This window comes from Beta vulgaris, chromosome 4 (genome assembly GCF_026745355.1).
Source record: "Beta vulgaris subsp. vulgaris cultivar EL10 chromosome 4, EL10.2, whole genome shotgun sequence".
Classification (NCBI taxonomy): Eukaryota; Viridiplantae; Streptophyta; class Magnoliopsida; order Caryophyllales; family Amaranthaceae; genus Beta; species Beta vulgaris.
This window is the reverse complement of record NC_079205.1, coordinates 56,795,177-56,819,070: the sequence shown is the minus strand read 5'-3', so window position 1 is coordinate 56,819,070 and position 23,894 is coordinate 56,795,177. Positions and strand designations below refer to the sequence as shown.

At 34.3% G+C, this 23,894-nt stretch overlaps 1 long non-coding RNA gene across 3 annotated transcripts; it reads left to right on the top strand.

The window, feature by feature from the left end:
- Positions 1-8,356: 8,356 nt before the first annotated feature.
- Positions 8,357-18,415, top strand: LOC125497047 (uncharacterized). Of its 3 annotated transcripts, none has more exons than XR_008969120.1 (3): positions 8,357-9,100; positions 9,545-9,601; positions 18,182-18,415. It is a non-coding gene; the product is annotated as an uncharacterized LOC125497047 (long non-coding RNA). The 3 variants fall into 3 exon arrangements; XR_008969119.1 differs by lacking the exon at positions 18,182-18,415 and adding an exon at positions 17,246-17,293; XR_008969118.1 differs by lacking the exon at positions 18,182-18,415 and adding an exon at positions 10,497-10,512.
- Positions 18,416-23,894: the final 5,479 nt, after the last annotated feature.

Below are 23,894 nucleotides of genomic sequence, written 5' to 3'. Positions count from 1 at the left end.
TTTTGAATTATGTAGTTAAAATTAAAAACTGGGTTGCATGTCAGTATGTTGCAAAGGAGATTTAATAGACTTCAAGAAAATACATTGTAAGGCATTAATTTCTTTATTTTTGTATTTTTATGCACAATATGTATAGTTTCTTGATTAAATTAAAATTGGAAAAATTTAAATATGCACAATATAATCTAACATAAACATATTTTAATTTGAAGAAACAAATATTAGTGCAATACAAATAAAATCTAGATTTTTGTTAATCAAATTTCTGTGATGTGCTTTGTAATTAGATTAACTTTAATTTTCAAATACAACCTTAACTTATGTGAATCAATTGTTAAGGATATGTACTCCCTCCGTTTCCTAAAGATCTTCCCTCTTTTCCGTTTAAGGGTGTTTCCAAAAGATCTTCCCTCTTTTGCTTTATTCCTTATTTGGCAAAACAAATTTTTCTATTTACCCTCTCATGTCACTATCATATGGTCCACCATTACATTATTAATTCAATTTTACTCCCTTTCTCTCTCCTAGTTTAACCCCTTTTTATTTGTTTATTAATCTTAACCCCTTTCTCTCTCCTACTTTACTCACACCATGCCCCACACAACTTGATTTTCCTTGGTATCTGTAGGAACAGTAAGTGGGAAGATCTTTAGGAAACGGATGGAGTATTAAAATTTTATTCCATACGACTAAACGAATATATGAAGCAAAATTAATTTTTTTTTTTTTTTACAGTAAATTGATAAAAATGTTGTTTCGATTAGTTTTCAAACTAACGATAAATAAAACAAAAACAAATATGACATCTATTATTACTATAACATATTGTATGTCATCTATAATTACAAATAGAGTAGTAAAAAAAAATAACAACATTCATGAGCTTTTAACTATTTTAACATTATAATGGGAATATTATGCAATAGAAATACCATTAGATATGTCGCATAAAGGATTCTTTGAGTAATACAACTTATGTGACTTCTTTGAGAATGAAAATGTAGTTCTTGTTCTTGACTAACATTATCTGCTAAAAATCAGACATCAAGTAATACAACTTATGTAACAGGATAAAATGTAGTTCTTGTTCTTGAAAAATATAGAATATATGTAGGAAAACTGACATATATGTTTTAAATTGTTCCTTGCTAGCTATCAAAGGAATCTGAAAACCTTTCACGTAATTTTGTCAATATAAGCTTCCTTTATTCCTAGTATGACGTTAAGATATTTATTTTGACAATATATAGCTCATTTAGTATTCCAAATAATAATGCTGCAAGAAGAGAAAAGTTTATGGTTAATATGTCCAACCATTTATTAGATTCTCTAACACTATAGTTCAACCTATCTAATGAAAAAATATTGGCTTAACTCATTGCTTCATTAAGAGTTGAGGTTCAGATCGGTGAATGACAACTTGCACTATTACTTGCACTCGTTAATGCAACCATTATTGCTCCCAGATTTCGTACTCTTTCTCAACCCTTTCTTTTGTGATATAGTATCAATCAACCCATATTTTTGCACGGGTCCATTTATTAGATTCTCTAACACTCTAGTTCAACCTATCTAATGAAAAAATATTCGCTTAACCCATTACTTCATTAAGAAGTTCAGATAACATGACAATTTGCACTATTACTGTCACTCGTTGATGCAACCATTACCGCTCCCGTTTTTTCCTAGTCGTGCTTAACCCCTCTCTTTTGCGATATAGTATTGCCTTAATCCATTTGAAGTTGGTGTACACATCATTGACTGAACATCGCGCATGTTATCCAAAATAAAAGATATTTGTGATAATTAATTGTTGTTGAACTAACACGCACTTATAGCTTTTGGATTCCTTGAGACATTTATTTGTTACAAATTTCAATAATGTTAGTCTCTTTTTACTTGATACATTTCTTTATTAAGTAATCATGACCCACCAAAAATTACCAATAATACCTTTTTTTTCCATATATCTTCTTACCTATAACTCCCAAAAGAGGAGAAAGTTTGATGCAACATGTTATAAAGAATTAAAAATGCAAAAATGTTATATTAAAAAAGAAAGATATCAAAAAGTAAAGTGTGTAGAATAAAAAAAAGGTAAAGGAGTATTAAAACTATTGGTATTATAATCTAAATATTATATTTAAGGAAATTCAACACATCAAGTTTGGATTTATGATTGTTTAGACTTATATAGTATGATTAATAGGATTGCGTGAATGTCTAAATAATATAATCAATCGTTTTTTTTTTACATTTGGAAATAGACCTACCTTTTTGACTTATTAATCATTATTAGACCTTAACCTAATGTATTTGAATAAATCTAAATTTGTTAGACCTTATTTTATGAGTAAATCAAACTTTATTTTCTTCTTATTTTTGTTGAACTAACTATATCTGTACTTACCCGAGCATATTAATTTTTATTAGATTTTATGTGAACTTATATGAATTTGACTCAATTTATTGAACTTTTTTTGTTTTTAATAAGGACTAAACAAAATAAACAAATTAGTATTGTATAGTATAGTGTATCACTTTGGTTGTTATTTTACTTAAGTTTTGTAGAAACATTTATTCGATTCTCTAACACTATAGTTCAACCTATATATCTAATTAAAACGTATTCGCTTAGCTCATTTCTTCATTCAAAGGTCCAGATAAAATGACAATTTATCCTAATACTGGCACTCCTTCATGTAACCATTTTCGCTCCCGAATTCCATAGGCTCGCTCAACCCTTCTCTTTTGTGATATAGTATCAATTAACCTATCTGATGTTGGTGTACACTTCATTGATCGAATAAAGATATGCGTGACAGTTAATTGTTGTTGAACTAACCCTTTTACTTTTTGCAATCCTTGTTGTATATAACTTTGTAAATCTATATATTATATTTAAGGAAATTCAACACATCTAGTTTGGATTTCTGACTGTTTAAACTTATATAATATGAATCATAATATTGCATAAATGTCTCAATAACATAATCAATCGATTTTCTTAAATTTGGAAATAAACATAACTTTTTTAATTTATTAGTTATTATTAGACCTTAATCAAATTTATTTGAACAAATCTGAATTTATTATACCTTATTTTATGAGTACATCGAACTTCTTCTTCTTCTCTTTGCTGAACTAACTTTGTCTAGACTTACCCGGGCTTATTAATTTTTATTAGATTTTATGTGAACTTATATGAATTTTACTGAATTTTTTTAACTTGTTTTTTACTTTCAATAAAGAATAAAAAAGAAACGGAATGGTACCGTGTCGATCGTAAAGTATACAACTTTGATTTTTCTTTTATCTAAATTTGTAGAACCATTTATTAGACTCTATAACATTATAGTTCAACATATCTAATGAAAAAGTATTCACTTAGCCCATTTCTTCATTCAAAGATTCAGATAAAATGACAATTTGTACTATTACAGGCACTCCTTCATGCAATTATAACCACTTTCGAATTCCGTAGTCTCGCTCAATCCCTCTATTTTGTGATATAGTATCAAATAATCCATCTGATAATTGGTGTACACTTCATTTACTTAACACTACGCGTGTTATCTAAAGTAAAAGATATTCTTGACAATTAACCGTTGTTAACACTTATAATTTTTGCAATCTTTTTTGTATTATAATTTTGTAAATCTAAATATTGTATCTAAGGAAATTCAACACGTCAAGATTGAATTTATGAATATTTTAACTTATATAATATGATTAATATGATTGCTTAAATGTCTCAATAATATGATCAAACAATTTTCCTATATTTGAAAATAATCCTACCCTTTTGAACTTATTAGTCATTATTAGACCTTAATTGAATTTATGTGAACAAAATTATCCAAATTCATGATACCTTATTTTATGAGTATGTCGAACTTTTTTTCTTCTTATTTTTGTTGCATTGACTTTTTCTAAACTTACCCGAGCTTATTGATTTTTATTAGATATTATGTGAGCTTATATGAATTTGACTGAATTTATTGAACTTTTTTTTTTGTTTTTAATAAGGAATAGAATAGTAAACAGAATGTACTATATTGTATAGTATATCACTTTGTTTAGTTGTTCTTTTATTAAATTCGTAGAACCATTTATTAGATTCTCTAACATTATGTTCAATCTATCTAATGAAAAAATATTCGCTTAACCCATTTCTTCATTCAGAGACTACATTTATTATCAATTTTGCTCCTAATTATAAAATATATTATACTTTATTTATGAAAATATAATAAATATCATAGAATACCGTATAGAATGTACCGATTAAATTATACTCGATTGTTTTGCCATTATTCTACCATGACTTCAAAATAATTATTTTGAGTTCATATGTAATACAAAAAATTTACACAAATGATCTCCTTCTGTCTCTCCTACTTTATCTACAGTTTCTGCCAATCTCTATAATTATACGAAACATATAGAATATATGTAGGAAAACTGACATATATGTGGTAAATTGTTCCTTCCTTGCTAGCTATCAAAGTAATTTGAAAACCTTTCACGTTATTTTGTCAATATAAGCTTCCTTTTTTCCTAGTATGACGTTAAGATATTTATTTTAACAATAGCTCATTTAGTATTCCACATAATGTTGCAAGAAGTGAGAAGTTTATGATTAATGCGTCGAACCATTTATTAGATTTCTAACATATAGTCAACCTATCTAATGAAAAGTTTATGGTAAATATGTCGAACCATTACTTCACTAAGAGTTGAGGTTCAGATAAAATGATAACTTGCACTATTACTTGCACTCGTTAATGTAACCATCACCGCTCCCGAATTTCGTAGTCTTTCTCAACCCTATCTTGTGTGATATAGTATATCATTCAACCCGTGATGTCCATGTACACTTCATTGACCGAACATCGCGCATGTTATCTAAAATAAAAAATCTTCGTGACGATTAATTGTTGTTGAACTAACACTTATAGCTTTTGCAATCCTTGTTGTATTATAACTTTGTAAATCTAAATATTATATCTAAAGAAAATTCTACAAATCAAGTTTGGATTTAGAATGTTTTAACTTATATAGTATGATTAATAGGATTACTTAAATGTCTCAATAATACAATCATCAATTTTATTACATTTGAAATAAACCTACCTTTTTTAACTTATTAATCATTATTAGACCTTAATCGAATTTATTTGAAAAAAATTGTCTGAATTGATAAAACCTTGATTCTAAATATATTAGTTTGGTTTATGAATTTCAGAATCGTATGCTTTTTGATGAATATTAAAATGATCATAGTTCTTCAACTAATACTTAGAAATGTGATGTATATATATATAGGGAGGAATATAAATGTTGATGTGTAGTCATCTAAGGAATAAATTAATGGTTAATCTTTAATAACAATATGCCATATAAACATAATAAAAATAAGAATGATTTAGGCGATCAACTTGCACATGATTTAGGTAAATATTAAAAATTTCGGATACTATCAATTTAAATTAAGTGATTGATTGGAAAATATCATTAACATTGGCAATAATTAAGATTGAATGATAATTTAAATTCATTGCCATTTTTTTGGAGAATTTAAAATTTCGAAACGTAACCAATATGGGAATTATAAATTTCGGCCAAAAGTATATCAATTTGAGATTTTAATTACGTAATTGTAACCATAATTAACGTCAATCACATTAATATATAAATGGGATATGCTTGATTTTTGGAAATCTCATATGATATTTTAACTTATATATATGATTAATAGGATTGCTTAAATGTCTCAATAATATAATCAAATAATTTTTCTATATTTCGAAATAATCCTACCCTTTTGAACTTATTAGTCATTATTAGACCTTAACCGAATTTATGTGAACAAAATTATTCGAATTCATTATACTTATTTTATGAGTACATTGAACTTTTTTTCTTCTATTTTTGTTGAACTGACTTTTTTTAAACTTACCCGAATTTATGTGAACATCACGCATGTTATCTAAAGTAAAAAATTATCCATGACGATTAATTGTTGTTGAACTAACACTTATAGATTTTATATAAAATTAGTTTTATATTGAGGTATGATAATTGGGAGATCTTATATCATATAAAATTAGTTTTACATATAGATAGATATCCAATAAAGTTGGGAAAGTAGTTCTATAATATTTGATTAGCTAAGATTTATAAGTGCACTTGAAGCTATTATATTATAAATGCCAAGTGTTTTAACTATTTTGTGCATCAATGATCAAACTTCCATTCACCTTTGGGTTTTACGTGTTAATTTGGTGGTGCACTTTAAAGTCTATAACATTAAAGTTCAATTTTTTTGTCATTTTTTTCGAACTCTTATCTATTTATGCACATTGTAATGTATTCAAATCTTCGAAATGTTATATAGCAATTCATAACTAAATAATGTAAATTACACCTATATAATTAAATCTACTAAATATATGAGTATATATAAGTATTTAAGAATTGAATTATAAGAAATGTTATATTTGTGTTTTAGGAGCATGAACTCGTGCATGACTATATTTTTCACTTTAAAATTTATAATACTTTGATAATTCTCTAAGTTTTGTATTTAAAAAGTATTTTGAAAAATAGAAAATTATCAAGGTGTTATAGTAACAATAAAAAAAGGAGAGAGTATTTGATAATTATGAAAGATAAGTAAATATCAAGTAGAAATTACACAATCATTACCAACTGGAATTCCAGTACTAACTTTTGTTAATTTAGCTATCACCTTTTTAACAGAATCAAATGTAACATTTTGTTATATCATAGATTTTGTACAAACGAAGTTGATGTTTTTATTAGCATGCAATCTATGATTCCCCCCCTTTTTTTTTCCTTTTTCTCAGCTCCCTTCCTTGTTTCTCTCAGCTCCTTCCTTCTACTGGTGAAAAGTTACAATCTTTTATTTAGAGCTATTCAAAGAGTAATTCCATGATTCTTGAGCTTAAATATTTGTGTCCAGTTTTTTCTTTTGTCTTACTTCCTCTATATTACCAACGAAGAGAAAACCTCCAAAGGTGATTTTTTTTTTCCTGATTTTACTCCTCTTTGCAATTTCTTGAGTTGTGCTCGACTTTCCTGAATTCAAATGTATGTAGTATGTATGTTTGTTTGATTACAGTAAGACGTAAGAACTATTATTTAGATGGACCCGAGTTGTCTTCGATTTACTTCATTAAGATATATGAAAGTGCATTATAAATAATTCTCTCTAAAGCAAAAAAAAGTGTGGTTAATTTTGTATTATATATACATCTTCTTCCCCTCCCCTCAAAAAAAAAAATGTCTTCTTTATTAATTTTAATTAGTGTTTCATTTATCTCGGCAAATAGCAATTAGTTGACAAATTAAATAATGTTAAACATTGTTACAAAAAAACCCTAATGCAATCCCGTGCAAAAATAGTATGTAGTGAATATTTAACACACAATTAGTACTCGAAATTATGTGATTCTACATTAGTTTGTAAACTAAACTAATTTTCACATTGATTTTGTGGCTTAATTGCTAGATTAACTTAAAAAGTAAAGAAAAAAATTGGGAAAGAAATCAATCAAAATTCGAGATCACCTTTTTTTTTATAATAATTATGGGCATGTAATAATAATAAAAAAACTGTAAATTCCATAACTTCCCAATATGATGTTTATAGTATTTCATACAAATTAACTATGACCATAATATCTTTCCAAAAAAATAAAACTATGACCATAATATATTACTTCCTCCGTTTCAAAATAGATGATACATTTTGACTAAAACGCTTTTTGATGCACTACTTTGACTACTAATATCTTTAATTATGTATTAGAGTAAAGTATAAAATTTTGATTTTCTGAAAATATACATTAAGACAAATCCAACAACATATTACATTATAATATTTGATTTTACCTAATAGTAAATAATGCATGGTCAAACCTCATTCTTGTATCCTGCATATATTGTATGATGATGGAATACAACACTCACGGAATTGACTTCCTTCAATGTATGATGTGTAATTGCGTTGGAACCTTAATAAAAGTGAAGAATTCGAAGTAATATGATTGTTTGAGTCTAGAATAACCTTCAAATTGCATAAAGAACAACCAAAATGTATCAAATCATTAATCGAATTTGAATATAAATATGACAAAAGAATAAAAAGAAATGAATTTATTATTATTCAAGAGGGATAAGGATTACATTTGATGAATTAACAAACAATAAAATACATAAAGAAATGATAACAAAATAAAAAACGGAATTTACAGGATGAACTAAAAAACAATTAATTAAAAAAAGATTAAGAATGAGAAAGTGTAATACTCCGTATTTTGAGAATTAATTCGTATTAATTAAGAAAATATAAAGAAGTTAATAAAAAGGATTTAGTATTATTTACAAGAATAATAAGAATATAATAATATTAATACGAGTCGGTTGTGTTAATTTCGGATTTATAAAGGCTAAACCGAGTTCACCCGATCTAGAGTTACCACTTTTAGAAGGCTATAAAAAGGAAAAGAAGAGGAGAAAATTTTCAGAAACCCTAAGTTTCCCTTTCTCCTCTCAGCCGTCATTCCTTCTTCTCCCTCAAACCCTTCTCCTCTCTCGCTGGTCTTCTCTCTCGCGGGTCTCCTCTCTCTCTCTTGCTGACCTCTTTCGTTCTCCATCTCTCCTTTACCAAGAGGCTCGTCGAGAGTCGTGAGGGTGCTGGGCAAACCTTCGGCGAGGCTCGAGAGGGTCATTGCGCGAAGCTCGGGTGCCAGCGAGTGCGCGAGGTCGAGCGAGCGATTTTGTGAGATTGTGCGAAGGGAGTGTGAAGGGCGGACGCTGCGAGGTTCGAGTGCTGAGCGAGACGAGCAAAGGAGCGAGCAGGAGGGGCGTTGTGCGACGAAGCTCGAAGTGCGAGTCGAGTGGTTCGAGTGTTGAGCGAGGGACGACGAAGGCTTGTGCGAGGCTGCTGCTGTGCGAGCTGTGCGACGAAGCTCGAAGCGTGCGTTGCTGCTGCTGTGCGAGTGGTGCGACGAAGTTGTTGCACCGTGGCCGGAAATCGGTCGCCGGAACTTGATTTCCGGCGAGCTTAACGGTATAAAACATTTTTGTATATATTGAATATATTATATTAAGTTTAATTATAATTCTGTTTTCATAATTATGTTAAATTATAATTAATTAATTAATAATTCAAGTTAATGAGTTCATGTTATTATTCTGACTAAAGTTGCGAATCTGACTTTTGGACATAATACTGGATCGGACCTAAGACTTTTGGACATAAGATTTGGACATAAAACATGGTTGGACTTAATTTAATTGGTTTAGTAAAGATAGTGGACTAATATGAGTATGTTCACTAGCTTTGACTTCTTAAAAGACGTTAAACTCTTTATAATAAGAAAAGTAACGAAAATTCTTAAACAAGGGGTTTATTAATCGTTTACTTCGAATTATTAAACCGTATAGTCTTAATTACGTAGTAGTTGTTAACGTTACCAACGACGTAGCACTAAAGTTTTATTTAACGATTTAGGTCCCAATTTCATAAGCGGAACGTTCGATTAAGACAGCGAAAATTCTCCGTTACAAGGTACGTACGCGTACCAGTTTAATCCCAAGTATTAGTATCATGATTAGGTTGCAATCTATGTTATTGGAACCTAGAAGCATGATAGGGAATGTTTGATTGATTGAGATTGTCTGGTTAGACATTTGTAATTGAAATTGATATGTTGCATGGGAATGCGTAATTCTATCGTAGTATTTCAAAGAGCATTTCTAATCTATCCATAGTGTAACAGGTTGTTACAAGAGATATGATTTGAGCATAAGAGGACAGGTAAATGATTCTATGTATCCATAGTGTAACAAGGTTGTTACAAGAGATACGATTTGAGCATTTTAATGAAGAGAACAGGTAATTGATTCTATGTATCCATAGTGTAACAAGAGTGTTACAAGAGATACGATATGTGGTTATGAAATGAATGGTTAATATTAAAATGAATTATGGCAATATCTTGTAGCTGGACTCCCTACAAGTGATGAACAATGGGGGGAGTGTGGGACTTGTCCTACGCTCCTACGCAGGCCTACTGTGACGACAGTAGTGTCCTTATATTTTTGACACTCAAGTAGGCGGAAGGTTCCGTTCGATCTTGGGGGTATGCATACTAAGGTGATGGGTGTGAGACGGCTCGAAACCGTATTTGCATTTCATCTAACAGACCTAGTGTCTGTTAAGGATTCAGTAGCCCGTATGATTCTAGTAAGATGACGGTGCCCGTTCGATGCCAATTAAAAATTAAAGATTAAAGGTTAAAGGATAAGATGTAATGTGTAGCATCATGCTTAAGATTGTTCATGTGTGCATCATTTATGTTTACATGTATTCAATGGTTCATTACGTACTCAGCATAGCTGATTGTGTGTTATTATGTGTTTGATGAACTGCGATGAACCATTGATGCTACAATGGGGAGCAGACTAGGTGTGCTGGTGTGCTGCATATTCGAGCATACGGGGACTAGGCTTGGTATTTACATTTAAAGCATTTTAAATAAGTATTATTGGTTTTTCTAAGACTTATATATGGTTTGTGGTTTGAATGAAAGGGGTCATTGATGATTCCCGAGTTGTATTTATATTTTAATTCCGCTGCATTTTAGTTTTCAAGTTAATGTTTTAAGTTATCGTTAACTCTTATTATGCCTTGCGTTCCATCGCGGCGGTAACGCCCCCGAGGTCGATGCGACGTAACATTAGGCGCGCGTGGATTTTGGGGGTGTTACAAAACTGGTATCAGAGCCGAAGGCTCTGAATTTCAAAGACGTTTTAAAAACGATTTCAAAATGGGTAGTATGGGATAGGAGCATATAGAACATATTATGTTATGTGCATTAAGTCATAGGAATGATTGCAAATGTGATTTCGTTTCGTGTCTTGAACTGAATGTGTTGTTTGATTGTTCAATGAAGTTGCGAACGATTCTTGCAATATTCAAATATGAATAGGTAAGAGGATGTACAAGGATGTTTCAAAAATGGTGTTGACTAAAACCTTATTTTTGCGACAAAACTATTTAATTGATTGGAAAAATCGTTTTATCTCTTAAATATATATATATATGATATATGTTCGAAAACCTTTAAGGATACTTTATGATATTCCTTGTTATGGTTGTGACGTCTCATGTGAGATGTTTGTGTTGCAAGTCAATAAAGACTTAATATTTGTTCGTGACAATTGCTTGCTATATGTGCAATGTGTATTGGTTAAGAAAGGCAGGATGATGTGTGTCACTGAGATAGCTATTATGTTATTTTCAGCGTAGAATGGTTCGGGAGGGAGCACGCCTGAAACCTCTCTGAATATCGAGCAATCGATACGTGACTTGGTGCAAATCACTGCCAACCTAGCCCAAGGTCACAATCGTGAAGGGGATTTATCTGAAAAGGTTGCCCGTAGGAACCCACCAATACTGAATGGGAAAGGGGGACCTGAAGAATTAGAGAACTGGGTTGGGGAATTCGATAAACTTTTCTTCACCTATCCTGCCCTGATGAGAAAACTGTGCCCTTAGCGAGCTACTACCTTCAGGAAATGCTCATTTCTGGTGGACCCAAGCTAAGAGCAACCTCCTGAGTCAGCCTGGTTTTGGGTGGGAAACTTTCAAAAAGGCCTTAAGGGACAAATATTACCCTCCATACCTTAAGAAGCAGAAAGCCCAGGAATTTATGATGTTGGAACAAGGGACTCTGTCTGTTGAGGAGTACTACCGGAAATTCATCGAGCTGATGAGATTTGCCCCGGAAATAGCACCTACTGAGGAATCTAAAGCCTCACGTTTCGAACTAGGACTTACCCTTGACCTGCAAGGAAGACTAGGGGGGAGATACATTCACCTCTTTAGATCATGTGTTTGGCAAAGCTGCTCATCTTTATGCCATCAGGAAGAGAGAGGAAGGGGGTAAGCAGGGTGAGAAACGAAAGATAATCCAACACTGAGGTCCAGAAGTTTGAGAAGAAGCATAATGGGAACCAAAACCTCAAGACCCTCAAAGGAATTTCGGTAAGGGACCCAATAACAACAACTATAATCAACAAAATCCGCAATAACAACACATAACCGCAGATTGAGCGTGTGTATAGGTGTAGGAAGTGCCCTAACACCATCTGGTAGGGACTGTGAGGGTAACAAGGTGGAATGTCGAGAATGCGGGAAATTGGGGCATAGGGCATATGAGTGCTACTCGAAGAACAAACTGATCAACCCTAATGGCCAAAAGAATGGGAATTATGGGGACAAACCTCGAAATGGAAACGGGAATGGAAATGGGGGAAGTGCTTACAATGGGAATTCTAACTACTCCAAGCCTGTAACCAACACCAATAATCAGACATCTAATGGGAAATATGCAACCAATTCCCAAGATAAGGGCAAGGGGAAGCTGTATATGATGTCGACTAGAGAACAAGAGGCTCGAAGGGATGTTGTCTCGGGTACATTTTCTATCAACTCCACTCCTGTTAAAGTATTGTTTGATTCTGGAGCATCATTGTCATTTATTGCCCATTCAACTGTTAGGACTTTAACATTGATCGAGTCTGAGTCGATTTCTATGCCTATAGTCATTCCGTCTGGTGAGACTGTTAATTGCTCTAAAAGATTTCTAAAAGTGCCACTGAAAATAGGAGAGAGTTTCTTTCCTTCTGACCTGATAGAGTTTAACTTATCAAACCTAGACTTATTTTGGGGATGGATTGGCTTGGAAAGTACATGGCTAAGATAGACTGCGATGCGCAGAAAGTGGAACTGAGAGATCCTTTGGGAAAAAAGTGTCATATAGGAGAATACCTCGAGAACCGGATTAAGGTGATCAATGCCTACAACTTAAGAATATGTAGACAAGGGATGGCCTCTTTTATGTGTTCGGTGAGAAGAATTGAGGATGATCCGTTGAGACCTGAGGATGTGCCAGTAGTCCGAGAGTTTAGGATGTTTTTCCTGAAGATATATGGTATGCCACCAAGGAGAGATGTAGAGTTCACCGTTGACCTAGTACCTGGGACTGGACCAATTTCGAAAGCCCATATCGAATGGCTCCAGCAGAAATGAACGAGTTGAAAAACCAGTTGGAGGAACTACTCGACAAAGGGTATATTAGACCTAGCATGTCACCATGGGGAGCACCTGTCTTATTTGTGAAAAAGAAGGATGGTAGTTTGAGGTTGTGTATAGACTATCGAGAGTTGAACAATGTCACTGTGAAAAACAAGTACCCATTGCCTAGGATTGATGACTTGTTCGACCAACTTCAGGGTGCGGGGATGTTCTCCAAAATAGATTAAGGTCAGGTTACCATCAATTGAGGATTGTTGATCATGATATACCTAAGACTGCTTTCAGGACTAGATATGGCCACTATGAGTTTACGGTAATGCCTTTTGGGTTATCTAATGCACCTGCAGTTTTCATGGATCTTATGAATAGGATCTTTCGACCCTACCTCGACAAATTTGTCGTTGTGTTCATAGACGATATATTTCTATTCTAGGAGCAAGGAGGACCATGAGGGTCATTTGAGAGTCATTTTGCAGACACTTAGGGACAACCAATATATGCGAAGTTTTCGAAGTGTGAATTTTGGTTGGAAAGAGTGTCATTTTTGGGTCACTTTGTCTCCAAGGAGGGTGTGTCAGTCGATCCTGCAAAGATCAAAGCCGTGAGTGAATGGCCTACTCCAAAGAATGTCACAGACATAAGAAGTTTCTTGGGTTTAGCCGGTTACTATAGGAGATTTGTGAAAGACTTCTCCAAAATAGCAAACCCATGACCACTTTGATGAAGAAGGATTGTAGGTTTAACTGGAATGAGGACAGTGAGAAAGCCTTTCAAACGCTCAAAGAAAGGTTAACATCAGCCCCTGTCCTAACCTTGCCTAATGGGAATGAGGGATATGATGTTATAGTGATGCGTCCAAGAATGGGTTGGGTTGTGTTCTTATGCAAAATGGGAAGGTCATAGCTTATGCGTCTCGGCAGTTGAAGCATATGAAGTCAATTACCCAACACACACTTAGAATTGGCCGCAATAGTGTTTGCCCTAAAAATCTGGAGACACTACCTTTACGGGGTGACTTGTCGAATCTTCACTGATCACAAAAGTCTCAAATACATCTTCACCCAGAAAGACCTTAAATGAGACAGCGCAGATGGTTAGAGCTCATCAAGGATATGACTTAGACATCCAGTACCATGAGGGTAAAGCCAACGTCGTTGCTGATGGCTTAAGTCGCAAGTCTAGCCATAGCCTGATACATTAGTCGTTGCCGACAAACTTTGTGAGGAGTTTTCTAGACTCCAGTTAGAGTTGTTCATGAAGGGGAGGTAGAAAGATTGCTGAGTGCCTTAACCATCGAGCCCAACTTTCTAGACGAAATAAGAGAAAATCAACCTGGGGATGTGAAGCTTGAGCGAGTCAAAGCAAAGCTTAAGGAGGGAAAAGCAGAAGGGTTTGCGATCCATGAGGATGGAAGCATAAGATATAAGGGTAGGTGGTGGTGACAAAAATGTGAAGAATTGAAACAAAAGATAATGGGTGAGGGTCATAACACGACTTATTCCGTCCACCCAGGGGGAGATAAGTTATATAAGGACCTCAAGAAGATGTTCTGGTGGCCTGGGATGAAAAGAGCAGTAGCTGAATTTGTTTCAAAATGTCTAACGTGCCAGAAAGTCAAAAGTGAAACAAGAGACCTCAAGGAAAGATTCAACCTTTAGACATTCCGACATGGAAATGGGACTCATATCCATGGATTTCGTTGTAGCCTTACCTAGGAGTCGGGGAGGCAATAATACCATATGGGTGATAGTGGTAGACTAACAAAACAGCAAGGTTCATACCTATGAAAGATACGTGGAGTATGGAAGCCTTAGCCAAGGCCTATGTGAAAAATGTCATTCGATTGCATGGAGTACCCACGAGTATAGTATCAGATAGAGATTCGCGATTCCTTTCGAATTTCTGGAAAAAGGTTCAGGAAGCTTTTGGTAGTGAGCTATTGATGAGTACAGCTTTTCACCCAGCTACAGACGGTCAAACTGAAAGAACTATTCAGACTTAGAGGACATGTTGCGAGCATGTGCCTTAGAATACCAAGGATCATGGGAAGACCATTTGGACCTCATAGAATTCTCATACAACAACAGCTACCATGCTAGTATTAAGATGGCACCATTTGAAGCACTATATGGGAGAAAGTGTCGTAGCCCTTTGTTGGAACGACATTAGTGAGACTGTGGTGTTAGGACCTGAGATGATTCAGGAGACAGTGGATCAGGTGCGATTCATTCAAGAAAGATTAAGGCCGCATAGAACAGGCAGAAATCCTATGCGGATCAGAAGCGAAGGGATGAGAATTACGAAGTCGGGGATTGCTTAAGGTGTCTCCAATGAAAGGAGTGATGCGATTCGGGAAAAAGGGGAAGCTAAGCCCTAAATTCATAGGACCATATGAGATTCTGGCAAGAGTAGGCAAAGTCGCTTATCGCCTAGATTTGCCCAATAACTTAGAAAGGGTCCATAATGTGTTTCACGTATCCAATCGGAGATACGTACCGGATGAGTCACATGTACTTGAACCGGAAAATGTCGAAATAGACGAAACCTTATCCTATGAGGAGAAACCTGTCCAGATCTAGACCGCAAAGTGCGTAGTACGAGGAATAAGGACATCAGAATTGTCAAAGTGTTGTGGAGAAATCAAAATACTGAAGAAGCCACCTGGGAAGCCGAAGATGCAATGCGTCTGAAGTACCCTGAGCTTTTCAAGAGGTACGTGAGTTACGGGGACGTAACTTTTCTTTTAAGGGGGGAAGAATGCGATAGAATTTCGCGCTTTCACCCAAAGTATGTTAATTATGATAGTTATTTGTAATTATTGCTGATCTGTTGTGCGAACGTTAGAAAACGCTTATGAAATTTTGGGACTTAGAAGTGCAAAAGATCGTCGTTAAGACTGGCTACCTCCAAGTTTGGGCGAAACTTCTTTTAAGGGGAAAGCCTGTAATACTCCGTATTTTTGAGAATTAATTCGTATTAATTAGAAAAATATAAAGAAGTTAATAAAAAGGATTTAGTATTATTTACAGAATAATAAGAATATAATAATATTAATACGAGTCGGTTGTGTTAATTTCGGATTTATAAAGGCTAAACGAGTTCACCCGATCTAGAGTTACATTTTAGAAGGCTATAAAAAGGAAAAGAAGAGGAGAAATTTTCAGAAACCCTAAGTTTCCCTTTCTCCTCTCAGCCGTCATTCTTCTTCTCCTCAAACCTTCTCCTCTCCGTGGTCTTCTTCTCGCGGGTCTCCTCTCTCTCTTGCTGACTCTTTCGTTCTCCATTCTCTTTACCAAGAGGCTCGTCGAGAGTCGTGAGGGTGCTGGGCAAACCTTCGGCGAGGCTCGAGAGGGTCATTGCGCGAAGCTCGGGTGCAGCGAGTGCCGAGGTCGAGCGAGCGATTTTGTGAGTTGTGCGAAGGGAGTTGAAGGGCGGACGCTGCGAGGTTCGAGTGCTGAGCGAGACAAAGAGGCGAGCGAGCAGGAGGGCGTTGTGCGACGAAGCTCGAAGTGCGAGTCGAGTGGTTGAGTGTTGAGCGAGGGACGACGAGGCTTGTGCGAGGCTGCTGCTGTGCGAGCTGTGCGACGAAGCTCGAAGCGTGCGTTGCTCTGCTGTGCGAGTGGTGCGACGAAGTTGTTGCACCGTGGCCGGAAATCGGTCGCCGGAACTTGATTTCCGGCGAGCTTAACGGTATAAAAATTTTTGTATATATTGATATATTATATTAAGTTTAATTATAATTTGTTTCATAATTATGTTAAATTATAATTATTAATTAATAATTCAAGTTAATGAGTTCAGTTATTATTCTGACTAAGTTGCGAATCTGAACTTTTGGACATAATACTGGATCGGACCTAAGACTTTTGGACATAAGATTTGGACATAAACATGGTTGGACTTTTTAATTGGTTTAGTAAGATAGTGGACTAATATGAGTATGTTCACTAGCTTTGACTCCTTAAAAGACGTTAAACTCTTATAATAAAAAGTAACGAAAATTCTAAACAGGGGTTTATTATCGTTACTTCGAATTATTAAACGTATAGTCTTAATTACGTAGTAGTTTTAAGTTCAAGACGTGACTAAAGCTTTTATTTAACGATTTAGGTCCCAATTTCATAAGCGGAACGTTGATTAAGACAGCGAAAATTCTCCGTTACAAGGTACGTACGCGTACCAGTTTAATCCAAGTATTAGTATCATGATTAGGTTGCAATCTATGTTATTGGAACCTAGAAGCATGATAGGGAATGTTTGATTGATTGAGATTGTCTGGTTAGACATTTGTAATTGAAATTGATATGTTGCATGGGAATGCGTAATTCTATCGTAGTATTTCAAAGAGCATTTTAATCTATCCATAGTGTAACAAGGTTGTTACAAGAGATATGATTTGAGCATAAGAGGACAGGTAAATGATTCTATGTATCCATAGTGTAACAAGGTTGTTACAAGAGATACGATTTGAGCATTTTAATGAAGAGAACAGGTAATTGATTCTATGTATCCATAGTGTAACAAGAGTGTTACAAGAGATACGATATGTGGTTATGAAATGAATGGTTAATATTAAAATGAATTATGGTATCTGTAGCTGGATCCCTACAAGTGATGAACAATGGGGGGAGTGTGGGACTTGTCTACGCTCCTAGCAGGCCTACTGTGACGACAGTAGTGTCCTTATATTTTTGACACTCAAGTAGGCGGAAGGTTCCGTTCGATCTTGGGGTATGCATACTAAGGTGATGGGTGTGAGACGGCTCGAAACGTATTTGCATTTCATCTACAGACCTAGTGTCTGTTAAGGATTCAGTAGCCCGTATGATTCTAGTAAGATGACGGTGCCGTTCGATGCCAATTAAAATTAAAGATTAAAGGTTAAAGGATGTAACATAGTGTAGCATCATGCTTAAGATTGTTCATGTGTGCATCATTATGTTTACATTGTATTCAATGGTTCATTACGTACTCAGCATAGCTGATTGTGTGTTATTATGTGTTTGATGAACTGCGATGAACCATTGATGCTACAATGGGGAGCAGACTAGGTGTGCTGGTGTTGCTGCATATTCTCGAGCATACGGGGACTAGGCTTTGGTATTTACATTTAAAGCATTTCCAAATAAGTATTATTGGTTTTTCTAAGACTTATATAAATGGTTTGTGGTTTGAATGAAAGGGGTCATTGATGATTCCCGAGTTGTATTTATATTTTAATTCCGCTGCATTTTAGTTTTCAAGTTAATGTTTTAAGTTATAGTTAACTCTTATTATGCCTTGCGTTCCATCGCGGCGGTAACGCCCCCGAGGTCGATGCGACGTAACATTAGGCGCGCGTGGATTTTGGGGGTGTTACAGAAAGGCTGGTTTCAACTTTAGCGGGCCATTTTTTTTTGATGGATTTTCGGTTTCTATTATGTTTGGAGGAGAACATAATATTGATGTAGAAGTAGGGGAAGAAGTTGACATCAATATGCAAATTGAAAGTCCGAAATTGAGTTGGGATGTTTGAAGAGAAAACGACACTATTTATACTAAAAAATCTTCCGTTTTTTTTTTAAAAAAATTTACGTTATCTAGGTAATTATCGTTGATTGACAATCAGAATAACTATTGATTGATTGATTGGTAATATAATTTCGGATAGTATCAATTTAAATTAACTGATTGATTGACAATTACCATTAAGCGAGGGAATAATTAAGATTGATTGATAATTTAAATTACTTCCCGTATTTAGTTGATTAGTAAAATATTCGTATAAACCCAATATGGCAATTATAAAATTTCGGATATACACCAATATTAATTTGAATTTTGAATTACGAAATTGTACCCATAATTAACGTCAATCAAATTAATATATGAATGGAATATCCTTGATTTCCGGAAATCTCTTATGAGATCATGATATTAATTGCCTAATTTAAAAAATGAATCAATTAATTTCCAAATTCCTTTGCATTTTTCATTAATTTTTCGGCCAAAAAAACATGCATTGCCACGTGGACACTCTCATTGAGCGTTTAATTGCGAGTAGCTCTAAAATTGCTCGGTTAATGTGAGCTTGACACGTCAGCTTTTGTCTTCTGCTTTAGATAATAGTATAGATTGTCCAACTATGATATTTTTTAAAATACAAAAATTCCTTGTTTTTGAGAAAAAAAAACTTAGAATTATTTAGTGGGAGAAATAGATATTTGTAAGTAACTTGTTTATGTATTTTAATAAATTATTTTACCGCAAAAATTAGCATTTTCAAATTTCTAACTTTTGGATATGATATCGTATCTAAAATTCCATATTTCGAATATCAATTAGGATGTTGATTTTAAGATATATGAAATATGATGGGATATAGGATTTTGAATATCCTATCTGATATCGAAATAATGGGTATGTATCATGTATGACATATGTGCTTCAGGTTTTATACATTTTTGGAAAAATATTAAAATTCAAAAAAACTTATATAAAAAAATGACAAAGAACGAATTAGGATATTGGATATTATATCCGATCTGATCCCACCCTAGCCGCACTCCTCTCTCTTTTCTCTCTCAAACCATAGCCTTCCCTACCTTTTTTCACCAATTAGGGGATGTCATGGATGATTTCATCCATGGTAAGTCCCTTTTTTTCCTTTTATTTTCAGTTTTTAGTTCATTTATTTCTTGTTTTGTTAAATAAAATAGTATCTCTTTATGAAATTTTCTCAAACCTTGTTATGGCGGGGTTTTTAGTCTCTATTTTGGGGATCTCCTTCTCCCCTATGGAAGTTGTAAGTATGATTCTTTTGTCTTCAGGTAGGAGAAATTGTTCTCATTGTTTGAATTTCGACACTAAAAATGAAGGTATTGGAATCTCGGATGCGGTCAACATGACTAGATCAAGAATGTTCTTCTCAAACTATGTCATAGTGATAGACTTCCTCATCAATAGCTGCTTGATTCAGCAAATATAAGAGGGCTACGTTGTATTGCTCGATCTGGTTCATTATAGTTTCTTGGAAGATGAATTTGATGTAACCTTGTTTGATTGGATTTTGTTTTTCTTTAATACCTATTGTAGATGTCGTTTGGCCTCCAATTAATGAAATTTCTCGTTCAAAAAAAAAATCCGATTTGATCCAAACAAATTTCGATTATCAGATTTTTGAAAATTTCGAATCAGATATGGACATAAAATATTGATGATTTCAGATATTCGATTTGTCCTCACCCATAGGTGGATCCATGATTTTCAATTAGTTACTTATAAACTTTAAGCAATTAACTAATTAGTGAATAATAATATATCAAAGTCAAAGATAAAACTTGTCCAGAATGAAAACGACGTACTTTTTTTCTAAACCAAATCGCAAAGCTCACATCTCGTTGATGTTGGGAAAGTTCAACTCCTTCATGTGCTATCATTTCAGCATATTCTCTATGTTGGACAGTAAATTAGTTAAAATTAATAAAAACATCTGAAACATCAAACAAATGTTATAACTACTCACTTATAGAATGGGTCAACTTCAATGCAATTCTTTAAAGCATAGATGTGAGCCTGCTCTCTTTCATACACGTCCAAATTGTTGGTTTTTTCCGCCCCCTAAGGGCCTTCCAGGGTGAGAAAATATAGATAGTTTCCTCGCAGTATCATCATCACCATCACAGTTACGCTCAAGACGATTAAATTTTGTTTCAACGTCATCTAAGTACCTTGAGCATAGAGTCATACACTCGTCAACAATATAACCCTCCGCTATTGAGCCCTCCGGACGTGCTTTATTACGCACATATAACTTGAGTTTATGGAGATATCATTCCCCAGGGTACATCCAACGAAAATGGACAGGACCGCCAAGAATTAACTCATCAGCTAGGTGGATACATAAATGAAGCATGACATCAAAACAAGGAGGCAACCATGCTTCTAACTTCGAAAGAGTTAAAAGGAATTTGGGATTTGATTTTCTCTAGATGTTCAACTTGCACAGATCTAGCACAGAGCACATCGAAAAACTGACATAGCTCAACTAAAGGCTCGGATACATCTTTCACCAAAATGGTCGCGAATCACAAGAGGAAGTATGCTTTGTAGCAGGACATGGCAATCATGACTCTTCAATCCTGAAATCTTACAGTCTTTTACATTTACACATCGAGAAATATTAGAAGAATAGCCATCGGGAACTTTCAACTCTTTTAAAAAATGACACAATATCTCTTTTTGACTCTTAGATAGTGTGTATGGTGCGGGGGGTAATTCAATTTTGTCACCCTTTGAAATAGGATGTAGCTTTAGCATTATACCTAATCCCTCCATATCAAAACGAGAATTAGCTGTGTCTTTAGTTTGTCCTTTAATGTTCATGATGGTTCCCAGAATAATATCACATATGTTCTTTTCAATGTGCATTACATCTTAAATTATGTCGTAAAAAAGTGTTTTCCAATAAGGCAACTCAAAGAAAATACTTTTCTTATTCCAATTATCGCCTCTGATCTTATGTGACACTTTCATCTTCTTACTGGATCTTTGGACAAACATATACCTTCAAGATCTCTAACTTGTTCAAGAACTTCCTCCTGATAATGGCTTAGGTGCCTCTCCTTTTTCTTTCTTTCCAAAAACATCTTTCTTCCTTCGCCATGGGTGATTAATAGGAAGAAAACGTCGATGACGCATATAGACATCCTTAAAACAATTAGGTAACCACATATAAGTTTCTTTATGACAACAAGGACATGCTGTCTTCCCCTTGGTACTCCATCCAGATAACATTCCATAAGCGGGAAAATCATTGATAGTTAACAGCAAAGCCGCATGCATTTTAAAATTTTCTTTTTTTTGATGCATCATAAGTTTCAACACCAACTTCCACAACTCTTTAAGCTCTTCTATCAAAGGCTGCAAATACACATCAATAGCATCGACAGGACCCTTTGGACCAGGTATAAGCATTGACAATAGCATACTCGAAGGTTTCATACACATCGAAGGAGGCAAATTGTATGGAACTAGCATCACAGGCCAAATACTATACGGTTTTGCAACATTAGAAAAGGGATTAAATCCATCACTTATAAGCCCTAACCTAACATTACGAGATTCAGAAGAAAAAGGTTCATTTTTTTCATCAAAATGCTTCCATGCTTTCCCATCTGCGGGGTGCTCAATAAAACCATCTTCGGCAGACCTTTCATGATTCCATCTCATATGATGAGCTGTCTTAGAGCACATGAACAAACGTTGAAATCTTGGCTTAAGCGGAAAATATCGAAGGACCTTTTCAGGTATTCTTTTATCATTTTCTTTCGTTCTAATTTCCCCACTATTCTTACCTTGCTTCCACCTAGAAGCATTGCAAATTTTGCAATATTCTAATTGTTCATCATCTTTCCAAAATAACATACAATCATTAACACAAGCATCAATCTTTTTATATGAAAGCCCCAAATCTTTAGTGGTCTTTTTTGCATCATAATAGGAAGTAGGAAGAGTTGAGTCTTTTGGTAACAAATGATCTTTCAAGTATTGCAATAACATAGTAAATGAGTCATTACTCCACTTCCAAGAGTTTTAATATGAAGCAAGTTAACAATTGTAGACAATCTTGACGACTTAGAACCTTCAAATAATGGCTAGCTTTTGCATATCATCAAACAATCTAAAGAATTTCTTAGCATCATCATTCGGATCTTCAGCCCGTAATTCACTAAAGGAGTCATTTTCAGCAAAACCACTACAATTAGGAAAAAAAATCCCTAAGTATTGTATCCATCTCATTTTCGTTATCGTCATCTAATAACTCATCATCTCCTACTTCTTCGCTAGATTGTGATTCAAAGGTATCCTCCCCAACTCTTTCCCCATGGTGATACCAAAATGTATAACCCTCGATGATTTCATAAGTTAATAAGTGATCTTTTACCATATTTAGAGATTGAAATGATGCATTTAAGCATTTTACACAAGGACATTTAATCTTTTCTATTCCTCCCGACTTTTCATATTTTAAAAAGTTTTCAACGCCTATTTCATATGCAGCATTCAAACGATCATCTCGGGAAAGTTTCATCCATTCCTTACAAGGGGCCATTGTATTCTGAACAAACAGATGTAATGTTTTCTTATAATAAGATAATAACGTATCTAATTTCATAAATGGAGAATATCTATGGTTTAAAATTATAAATAAAGCATGAATATTAAAAAGAATCTAATAATTTACCTTTCCAATATGTTAGGACTATGTGTAGTGTGCAAGATCGTTGTTAAACACGCAGAAAAGGAGACAACACGAAGGATCACGACACAAACCCCAATTGTTGGTATACAACCTACGACAAAATCCAAATCCAAGTGTTAGCAAATAATTAACCTTGAATAACATGTCATTAGAACCTAGAAACCCCAAGCATTAATTAGTTGAATTCATGATTAAGGATTTTACTATGGTTTGTGTTAGGGGCTTAATGTAAAGCGTGTGATCATCTTCAACCCATTTTTCCCAGAAATCTGAACGCTACTGCTAGTTACACTAGGAGAAAAAACATAAAGGGCTGCGCAGGAAGGGCTGCGCTTTTCGTAAAAGCGCAGCCCTACTAGTGAAGGGCTGCGCTTATTTAAAAAAGCGCAGCCCTACTAAGCAGAAGGGCTGCGCTTTTTTAAATAAGCGCAGCCCTTCTGTAGGTAAGAAGGGCTGCGCTTTTAAAAAAGTGCAGCCCTACTAAGTGAAGGGCTGCGCTTTTTTAAAAAGCGCAGC